The sequence below is a fragment of the Pinus tabuliformis genome, chromosome 4_2, assembly GCF_031772625.1.
Source record: "Pinus tabuliformis cultivar Carrire ecotype Pingquan chromosome 4_2, CPIR1, whole genome shotgun sequence".
Classification (NCBI taxonomy): domain Eukaryota; kingdom Viridiplantae; phylum Streptophyta; class Pinopsida; order Pinales; family Pinaceae; genus Pinus; species Pinus tabuliformis.
Genome location: NC_142304.1, coordinates 440,982,071 through 440,993,694, shown reverse-complemented (window position 1 = coordinate 440,993,694; position 11,624 = coordinate 440,982,071).

Here is an 11,624-nt window from a genome sequence, read left to right as displayed (position 1 = left end):
CCAGGGCAAATCTAGATCCAAACCCTGCTACAATAGTTGATGACCCAAACAGAATTTTAAGAAAACCAAAAAACATAGAGACTCAGGAAAGTAGTAGCCAATTGGTTAAAGAAAATTCACTCCTTGAGGAGTTGTCAACTTTAGAGGAAATTTCTTTCGATTTGTCATTTGACCTCTCATTATTTAGAACTAAATCAGAGAATGCAATCCATGAAACTGTGTTAGACCCTGATTTTGTTCAATTTACTGAAACAAAAAAGGTGCCTATCCATCCGGATTTAGATAAATTTGTCTTGGACACTTTTGACAAGTTAGAAGATTTAACCTCCACATTGATAAGCCATATAGATGATGCTTACCTTCAACAATCAGTTGAACTAGCTGCCCTCACTGCTACTGCCTCTAAATTTTTTGCACAATCTACACTCACTGTAAATACACCTTCATTTACTACCACCTCACCAATAGTATCCATCACAGTCCGCTCCCCTAAACCAGTTATTCATCCGCCTAACACCTCATCCTCATCTAATCCATCTCCATCCATTTCAAGCCCTTCCTCAAGCACCACAACTTTACCCCCTACTCAAACCAGAATCTCAACCATGGTAGACCGATATGCACCCCTGGTTTTACCTGCAAAACTCCATGCCATGCCCCAATATTTTCAAAGATTTTTTTTTTTTTTTTGATGCTATTGGTCAGTACACTGCCTGTTATGTACCTAGGGGGGATAATATGGGGTACCAAGGGTGGTACCCAAGGTAATAATGTAATAATGGGATGGGCCATATTAATAAATAAGGTGGTTAACCCATGTCATGTAAGGGACCACAAGTAGTTAATAATAATGTAAGGGGCCCATGGTATTAGTTGATGGTATAAGGAAACCATGGTAATGGTACATGGTATTGTATGTATGAGGCCTATATAAAGGCTAGAGACTCCACAATGAAGATGAAGATGAAGATGAAGAGAAGTATTATTGTATGAACAAGCATATGGCTTGTGGAGTGTTCTCCTTCCTTAAGGAGTGAATGTATGGTGTTGTCCTACCTTAAGGGTTTGATAATAAAGAATCATTTTATATCATTTCTGGGTTTATTTGTATTATCTTATGTTTTCTTATCAGATCTATAATATTTCTGGGTTAGATCTACAACAAGTGGTATCTAGATCTACAAAGAAGCATTTTCTATCTATTTCTATCTTGTTATTCTTGGGTTATTTCTATTCTCATATATCTTTTGGGTTAGATATACAACAAGTGGTATCAGAGCTACAACAAGTGGTATCATAGCTACAACAAGTGGTATCAGAGCACTTTCTTGGGCACAAAAGAGGAGATTTTTTTTTTATTTTTGCAGGGTTTCGGGGGCGGCGACTTTGCAGGTCAGATCTGTACGTTCTGGTGCTAGATCTATAGACTCTAATTGCAGATCTGTATTCTTTGGGAAAAAACACCCGATTTCAAAAAAAAAATCGGTTGAATCGGAGCCCGGATGAAGGAGATATCGCTGATCTAAAAATCAGTGGGGTTGCAGACAATTTTCAGGGCAGCGATTTTGCGGCGCAGATCTAGACGTCCTGGAACAAGATCTGCAAAATCTAATTGCATATCTGGATTCTTTGTGAAAAAATACCCAAATTCAAAAAAAAAATCAGTTGAATCGGAGCCCGGATGAAGGAGATATCACTGATCTAAAAATCAGTGGGGTTGTAGACAATTTTCAGGGCAGCGACTTTGCGGCGCATATCTAGACATCTTGGTACAAGATCTGCAAAATCTAATTATAGATATGGATTCTTTGGGAAAAAATACCCAACTTCAAAAAAAAAATCAGTCGAATCGGAGTCCGGATGAGGAAGATATCGCTGATTTAAAATCAGCTCTTTTTTCAGAAATTTTGGGTGACGGCGGGAAAGTTGCAGCGCAGATCTGGAATTCTAGTGCTTGGATCAAAATTTATATCACATGGGCAGATGCAGAAGGATGGTTCCATTTCTAAAAATAGGTCATAATAAGGATTCTGAGCAATATTGACGAAACTGTGACAATTACAAATTTTTTCCAAGTAAGTGAATTTTTTCTTCATGGCGACTCTATATTTTACAGGAAAAGATGATGGTCCTACTATTGAAGAATGCATACAAAGATACAAGTCCACATATGGGATATTATGGAAATTACAAATGTTGTTTAATATGAGAGGTGAGGCTCAAAAATGGAATTTATTACTTAGCAACGAGTGGGTGAACAAAAGTTCAGATGAAGAATTTGAAAAAGTCCTTTTGGACAAATGGTCTCGGGCTAGGAAAAAGGAGAATGAGACACATAAAGGGTTAATTCCTACTGGTATATCCTTATTGCAGATTCATGGATTGATTCAGAAAGAGAAGATCATTGTTTCTATCAATCCTAGTTGTAAACATAATTTTATCAGTGTTAATTTGGCAAAAAAATTGCAAGTCACAGTAAAACAAATTGAACATACACAGGTTGATGATAAGGATGTTCAAATCTATAAGGATTTGAAGCTTTCTATGGATAAGTATGTGTTTCATGGTGATTTTTATGCTTCAGATATGAATAACATGGATGTTGTTTTGGGATACCCTTGGATGGAATTAGTGGGTACTACCAATATTAATGTGCAGAAGAAATTCCTGAAGCTCTGGTATAAAAAGAAGAAAATTACATTACAGGATATTTCCATTAAGAAGCAGGTAGAGTCCAAGGAGGCTGAAGCAGAAGATGTTCAAGGGACTGACACGTCAGATGATGAGCCTTTGATGATCAACAATCAAACACAAACAGAGGCTGCAGAAGAAAAGGGTACAGGTGATGATACATCAGAGGAGGGCTCGGTGGTTGAAGTCATATTGAAAAAGAAGACACCACAACAGGGTGAAGTCAAGCAAAAGCCATCGTGGGTTAAAACTTCAACATATCATCACCCACATCACCCCGTAAGACAACCATCATGGAAACCAAGTAGTCACATGATGGATATAAAGGAGAGAAGATCCACCCACAACACATCAACACAGAAGAGCTGCCACGGTCAAATTCCATCTCAAGCGAGCGAGGCACCAGCGAGATCGAGGGTTCACCTTTCTCTTGGATGGCTAGATGCACGTGCATGGTATCAGTGGACTACTCTTTTGAGTAGATCTTATTATTTATGTTCTTCCCATGTTTCGGGGACGAAACATGTTTAAGGGGGGTGGAATGTTATGTACCTAGGGGGATAATATGGGGTACCAAGGGTGGTACCCAAGGTAATAATGTAATAATGGGATGGGCCATAGTAATAAATAAGGTGGTTAACCCATGTCATGTAAGGGACCACAAGTAGTTAATTATAATGTAAGGGGCCCATGGTATTAGTTGATGGTATAAGGAAACCATGGTAATGGTACATGGTATTGTATGTATGAGGCCTATATAAAGGCTAGAGACTCCACAATGAAGATGAAGATGAAGATGAAGAGAAGTATTATTGTATGAACAAGCATATGGCTTGTGGAGTGTTCTCCTTCCTTAAGGAGTGAATGTATGGTGTTGCCCTACCTTAAGGGTTTGATAATAAAGAATCATTTTATATCATTTCTGGGTTTATTTGTATTATCTTATGTTTTCTTATCAGATCTATAATATTTCTGGGTTAGATCTACAACAAGTGGTATAATATGGGGTACCAAGGGAGGTACCCAAGGTAATAATGTAATAATGGGATGGGCCATAGTAATAAATAAGGTGGTTAACCCATGTCATGTAAGGGACCACAAGTAGTTAATAATAATGTAAGGGGCCCATGGTATTAGTTGATGGTATAAGGAAACCATGGTAATGGTACATGGTATTGTATGTATGAGGCCTATATAAAGGCTAGAGACTCCATATGAAGATGAAGATGAAGAGGAAGAGAGGTATTCTTGTATGAACAGGCATATGGCTTGTGGAGTGTTCTCCTTCCTTAAGGAGTGAATGTATGATGTTGCCCTACCATAAGGGTTTGATCAATAAAGAGAAGCATTTCTATATATTTCTATCTTGCTATTCTTGGGTATATTTATATTTTGGTATTAGATCTACAACAAGTGGTATCAGAGCTACAACAAGTGGTATCAGAGCTACAACACTGCCCAACAGCATGTAAACAAAATGACTGACTATTTTGAGTTGCATAATATATATGAAACTGATGTCCAAATGAGGTTGTTTGCCTAAACATTAACTGGTGATGTCAAGAAGTGGCTCAAAGCTTTACCTGCCAATCATATTGCAGACTTAGATAATTTTCATAGATTATTCATTGATAGATGGGAGAGGAATAACATTAGAAAATCTCCTAATGAATCAATTCAGGACTATTGTACTAGGTTCAATAGCATCTACAATGCAATCCCAGCCAATATTAAACCTCCACCTAACCTAGCACTAATTAAATTCCCTAATGGATTTGCCACAGACATGTCATACCAATTAAGGGAAAGAAACCTTGAAACATTGGAACAAATGCAAAGTAATGTTGTTAGTGTAGAGGCAAACCTATTAGCCAAGAAAGCCAGAATGAGAAATGAAAAGAGAGTTGTAATTAAAGAGGAAACTTCCACTTCTGATGGAAAGATAAATAGTTTAGAAAAGAGTTTAGAGAGAATAATGGATAGATTAGAAAACATGGAAAGAAAAACTCAATGGGAGAATCAGCAGCGCGCCCCGGCCCCACCCCCCCCCAAATAAGAAACTCCAACTTTAGGAAGAACCCTAACACTGGAAATAATGCTATACCAAATTCGTAGATTAGGCCTCCCTTCCAGGAAAACTATGTTGAGGGTTCACAAAGCCATGAAGGAGAGGATGACACCCAAATAAACTTATTAGGAATAAAAAATGAAGATCTTGTTTTTATTACTCAAGAAGAATAGAAGTTGTACATGTTGCAACAATTGCAGTTAGAATCTGGTGAGTCCTTTGACTTTAAACAGGGTTATGAGTCAGCTATGTATGAAGTTCACAAACAACATAGCTTAAGAAGTAAAAAGAATAATGAAACTCCCACTAGAGATTGATCCATACACAGACCAAAAAGATAACAAGCTCCAGTTACCAAAGTGTTACAAATCCTCCCCAGGGGAACACCAGAGAATTCTACCCCAAAAAATGTAGATATAAACTCCACTAAACTCAAACTAAAGCAATTACTGAAATCAATCCAAACAAGAGAAATCAAATCAAAACAGCTGAAACACAAACTGAAATGCCTAGTACTGAAAAACAAGATAAAAACACACATACTGCATATGTTAAAGAAGATCTCATCCAAACAAACAAATCTCAGCTGCCTTTAAACCTCAAAATTGAAATAGCAAAATTAAAGATATCAGTTTCTTTGACCGAACTAGTAAAGAATGAGTCTTATAGATCACAGATAACTGAAACTTTAAACATAGGACAGGGAGAAGATGCTTTCAATTTGAATGATGGTCAACCTCAATTATTGTTTGGCCCTGAGGTCAATGGTACGCATCAGCAAGGGGGAATACCTCCTTTCTACATTATCCTGAACATTCATGACAAAATATTACATAATTCTATGTTAGACTCAGGGGCATCCCATAACCTGATGCCGAAAGCAATCATGGAGAGACTGAACTTAGACATCACCAGACCATATAAGGACTTGTTTTCCTTTGACTCCAGCCAAGTTAAATACCTTGGTTTGATCAAATATTTATGTGTAACTCTTGTCCAATGCACCTCTAGATACTCATAGTGATGGGTAATGAGGAAAGGTATAGTGTCTCAGGTGTAGGCACGGTTGTTTTTCAGAGGGAGCATGGAGCTCGCATTACCTTGACAGATGTGAAATATGTGCCAGGACTGAAGAAAAACTTGGTATCGATCATGATGCTAGAAGACAAAGGCTATGATGTAGTCTTCAGTAAGGGAAAGTTTTTCCTTAGACACATCACCGCGAGAAAGGTGAAGCAGATCGGTTCACGAGTCAAGAACCTGTATGCTCTTAAGGTTCAAGATGAATGCAAAGCCTTGAGGAGCAAGGCAAATGTTGGAGACTTGGTGGTTAAGAGGGAGAGTACATTACCTCTCAACATGCAGTGCCAAAAGAAGTCTCAGACAATTTTGGAGGAGCCACAATTGGTGAAGCAGCTTCAGGAGGTTGTGGAGCAGCCACAACTAGAGAAGCTGAGAGGAGACTGAGTGGATGCATCCACTCATGCAGAGACCTCCATTAGGGGGAAATTTTGAGCCAAGTGGGAAGAGGGATCACATGCATCCATACCTCCAGGTAGGAGGTGTTAGAAAATTATATATTATAGAGCAATGGAACACATAAAATATTGCAGAAATATAAACAAAGAAAACGCATAAAACAAGAGAGACACAGATATACGTGGTTCACCCAGTTTGGGCTACGTCCACGGAGAAACAACCAGTCCTTCCTTTTATTTTATCCAGCAAACTGAAGGGATACAACCTACAGCAGATCTGTTGTAACACCCTCTTCGCTCTCAATCTCCTCTCTCTTCCTCACTCAAAATCCAGATCTACATATATGCAATACAATTCCCTCATATATAGTGAGGGGTTGCCTTCTAGGGAAAAAAACCCTAAATTAAACACAACTTCTACTGTCAGATCATTCGCCTAATGAACGGCCCAGATTGAATAGAAATTACGAGACTTTTACAAGGCAATTTTACATCTATTTTTAGCTTCAGAGGCGCTGCCCCCGAACCCCCACCGGGGGACTACTAGTCCCTGAACCCCCCAACCGGGGGGGGATTTACCCCCGCGGGGGGGACAAGTCCCCCCACCCCATGTGGAGGGGTGTACAGTCTTCTTGGGGTATACATCCGGTTGAAACCTTTGAATACAGAAGATAATCAGGCTCCACACCCAACAATCTCCCACTTGGAGACTGATTATAGCAACTCCACCGCTGCTTCATTTGCTAGACAATGACTCCACTTTGGACCTGGTTGTTTCTCATCTTCTTCATCATACTTGAAGAACAATTGAAACTAAGCAGATTCTTAGTTTCTCCCTGGTTACAACTTTTGTTAGCATATCTGCAGGATTCTGGCTAGTGTGTATCTTTTCGAGCTTCAACTATCCATCTTCAAATGCTGACCGTATGAAATGGTACTTGAGCTGTATATGTTTAGTCTTGGAATGAAATGCAGAGTTCTTTGCAAGATGTATGGAACTCTGGTTGTCACTGTATAACTTGCCCAACTCCTGCTTCTTGCCCAATTCATCCAGAAAACTTTGTAACCAAATCATTTCTTTACTAGCCTCTGTAGCAGCAACATACTATGTTTCTGTTGTTGAAAGTGCAACAACACTTTGGATTTTTGAAACCCAACTGACAGTTGTTCCACCTACAGTAAACACATACCCTGTTGTGCTCCTCCTATTATCTCTATCACTTGCGATATCTGCATCAACATATCCATGTAGAGCAATGTTTGAACCACCAAAGCATAATGCTTGATTTGTGGTACCTCTCAAATACCTGAGAATCCACTTCACCGACATCCAATGTTCTTTTCCTGGATTTTTCATGTACCTACATACAACTCCCACTGCATGTGCAATATCAGGCCTTGTGCATACCATTGCATAAATTAAGCTTCCAACTGCTGATGCATATGGAACTTTAGACATATGAGCCATTTCTTCCTGAGTCTTAGGACACGCCTCCTTACTTAATTTGAAATGGCTAGCCAAAGGTATACTAACTGGTTTTTCATTCTGCGTATTAAACCTTTTCAACACCTTTTCTATGTACTTACTTTGAGACAATGTTAATTTGTGATTCTTCCTGTCTCTAATTTTCTCATACCAAGGATTTGTTTTGCAGCACCCAAATCCTTCATTGCAAATGAGTTTGCCAATTTTCTTTTGAGCACATTTATTACCTGCATGTTAGACCCTGCAACAAGCATGTCATCCACATATAATAACAATATAATATAGCTGCCATCATTTTTCCTTTTGAGATAAACACAATGATCAGAGTGATAGCTAGTATAATCTTGTTCAAACATAAACCTGTCAAATTTTAGATACCACTGCCTTGGAGCCTGGTTTAAGCCATACAATCTCTTCTTCAACCTGCACACTAGTTTCTCCTTCCCTTTTACCTCATATCCTTGTGGTTGCTGCATATATATCTCTTCCTCCAAATCCCCATGGAGAAAGGTTGTCTTTACATCTAATTGCTCAAGATGCAAATCTTCAACTGCTACTAGACTTAAAATAGTTCTGATTTAAGTCATTTTAACAACAAGAGAAAATATTTCATTAAAATCAATACCTTTCTCCTATGCAAACCCTTTCACTACAAGTCTAGCTTTGTACCTCTGTTTTCCTCCATCTTCTTCCTTCAGCTTGTAAACCCATTTATTCTGCAATGTTGTTTTACCTACAGGCAACCTTACCAAGTCCCAAGTCTGGTTATGTGCTAAGGAGTCCATCTCTTCTTTCATGGCTTGCTCCCACTTCTTCCTAGTTTCTACCTACACTGCTTCTTCATAACATTCTGGTTCACCAGAATTAGTCAACAATACATAATATAATGAAGGAGAGTATCGTTCAAGGGGTCTACTTATCCTGGTAGATCTTCTAACACCAATTTCAGCTGTTTGAAGTGCTTGTTGCTATCATTATGATTTTCAGGCACCATCACTTTTCCTGTGATATCGTTAAGCACTATGTATTCTCTGTTTTCTTTTTCCTGTTCCTTTTCCTGCAACTGATTCTTATACAAGACCTTTTCATTGAATATTACATCTCTGCTCCTAATGGTTTTGTGATTTTCATAATCATATAAGCGATAACCAAAATCATTAACACAATATCCAATAAAGGTACATTTCTTTTATTTTGCCTCAAGCTTTGTTCTATTTTCTTTGTTAATGTGGACAAAGGCTTCACAACCAAAAGTCTTCAAAAAGGAGTAGTTTACCTTTTTACCTGTCCATGCCTCCTCTGGAATACCACCATCCAAGGAACTTGAAGGCCCTCTATTTATTAGATAAACAGCAGTATCTACAACATCTACCCACAATTGTAAAGGCAATCCTACATGCAATCTCATGCACCTTGCACGCTCCATGATTGTCCTATTCATCCTTTCTGACACGCCATTTTCTTGTGGTGTTCCTGGAACTGTCTTCTCTCTGCAAATTACATTCTCTGAACAATACCTATCAAACTCTTTGCTACAATATTCACCTCCATTATCTGATCTGAGACGCTTCAACTTTTTCCCTGTCTCATTTTCAACCAAAGCTTTCCATTTCTTGAAAGTATCAAATACATCAGATTTATTTTGAATACAATAAATCCTGGTTTTTCTGGTTGCATCTTCAATAAAATTAACATAATAACGAGAGCCACCAAGAGATGATACCTGAGCAGGTCCCCATTTCCATTTTGTTGTTTTATGAAAACTGTAACCATTCCAATGATTTTACAGGGTTTATCATCACCCAATCGAACTTGTCCAAAATCTCCTTGAACATAATCATGAAAATGTTTCTTATCAAGTGTGGCATGGAATGAGGCCCCCAAATCTATCACCCAAGCATCAATAATATTTTCTAATGAAAGAATTAAAGCATCTTGCAACACATCACTTGTTACATTTGCTTCATGAATAGCTTCTTGCTGCGCATCTCCTTCTTTTCACTTCCGAGATCTACAGTCTTTCTTCAGGTGTCCTTTCTTCCCGCATTTCCAGCACACTATCCTCAATCTGGACTTGGATCTGTCTTTTCTTTACTTACTGCGATATCCTGAGCTCTTTCCTCTTTCCATTTTTCTTCCCCTAGTCTCTGCAGTCAAAGCATTACCTGATGTCTCACTGGAGCTTTTCCGTTGCATTTCCTCACTAAGGATTGCACTAACAACATCATCAAACTTTAAAGTACTAGATCTAGAGACAGAGTTACTAATGGCCATAACTAAACCATTCCAACTTTCTGGCAATGAGCACAAAAATAAGAGAGCCATAACTTCATCATCAAAATTTACCCCTACAGAACTTAACTGACTTGTAACTGTATTAAAATCATTTAAATGATCAGCGACAGATCCACCCTTTGACATCTTCATATTAAATAAACGCTTCATAAGAAATACCTTATTTGAGGCCGAGGGTTTTTCATATAGTTTGGCCAATGCCGACATTAAACCTTATGTTGTCATTGCCTTTGAAATTAAACGCTACCGACGCCACTAGGCATAGCCGTATTGTTCCAAGTGCCTTTCTGTTGAGAATATCCCATTCTGTGTTTGTCATACTTGTCGGCTTCTTTGTCTTTCCACTCAATGGTAGGTACAGATCTCTCTGATATAGATAATCTTCCATCTAAATCTTCCACAGCTGGTAGTTTTGGCCATTGAATTTTTCGACCCTAAACCTACTATCTTCCGCCATATCTCCCACTCGAACCAGGAACTCTTCTCTCTTGCGAGTTTATTAGCCAAATATACCTTCAGCTCTGATACCAGTTGTTAGAAAATTATATATTACAGAGCAATGGAACACATAAGATATTTTTGAAGAGTTCTTCGGCGAAAATCACATAAAGATACTTTTGTCGACGCGTTTTGAGCCAACTAGTGTGGTTCATCAGCAGGACAAGTTGAATGAGAAGATTTGGCTTTGCACATTAAATACAGAAGATAAACATAGAAAGCACATAAAACAAGAGAGACACAGATATGCGTGGTTCACCCGGTTTGGGCTACATCCACGGAGAAACAACTAGTCCTTCCTTTTATATTATCCAACAAACTGAAGGGATACAACCTATAGTAGATCCGATGTAACACCCTCTTTGCTCTCAATCTCCTTTCTCTTCCTCACTCAGAATCTAGATCTACATAGATGAAATACAATTCCCTCATATATAGTGAGGGGTTGCCTTTTAGGGAAAAAAACCCTAAATTAAACGTAACTTCTACCATCAGATCATCCACCTAATGAACGACCCAGATTGAATAGAAATTACTAGACTTTTACAAGGCAATTTTACATCTATTTTTAGCTTCGGGGGCATTGCCCCCGAACCCCCGCCGAGGGACTGTTGGCCCCTGGACCCCCCAGCCAGGGGGGATTTACCCCACGTGGAGGGGTGTATAGTCTTCCTGGGGTATACATCCAGCTGAAACCTTTGAATACAGAAGATAATCAGGCTCCACACCCAATAGGAGGTGGGGCGATGTGGAGTGACAGTCCCAAGAAGGCTGGAGTAGGGGCAAGATCATTGAGGTACCCAACCTCTTTGATTAGACCTTGCTACAGGAGCCCCAACGAGGAGTAGTAGGACTGGATAAGTGGGTAGAGATAGATGTGGATGGAGCGGCAAAGGAAGCTTCAGCATCATAGGATGCTTCAAGCCCAATAGAGAAATCAGTTGGGATATCATTTACTTACTTCTTAGTAACTGATTTGAAGTGCAGTAGTGGGCAGCACGATGCAACATGATGAGAGGAGATGTAGTGCAGATGCAGCGCTGGGAGACAGGACCAACAACAGTAGGAATCAATGTGATTGATGCATTTAGAGATCAAAGTGGCAGAG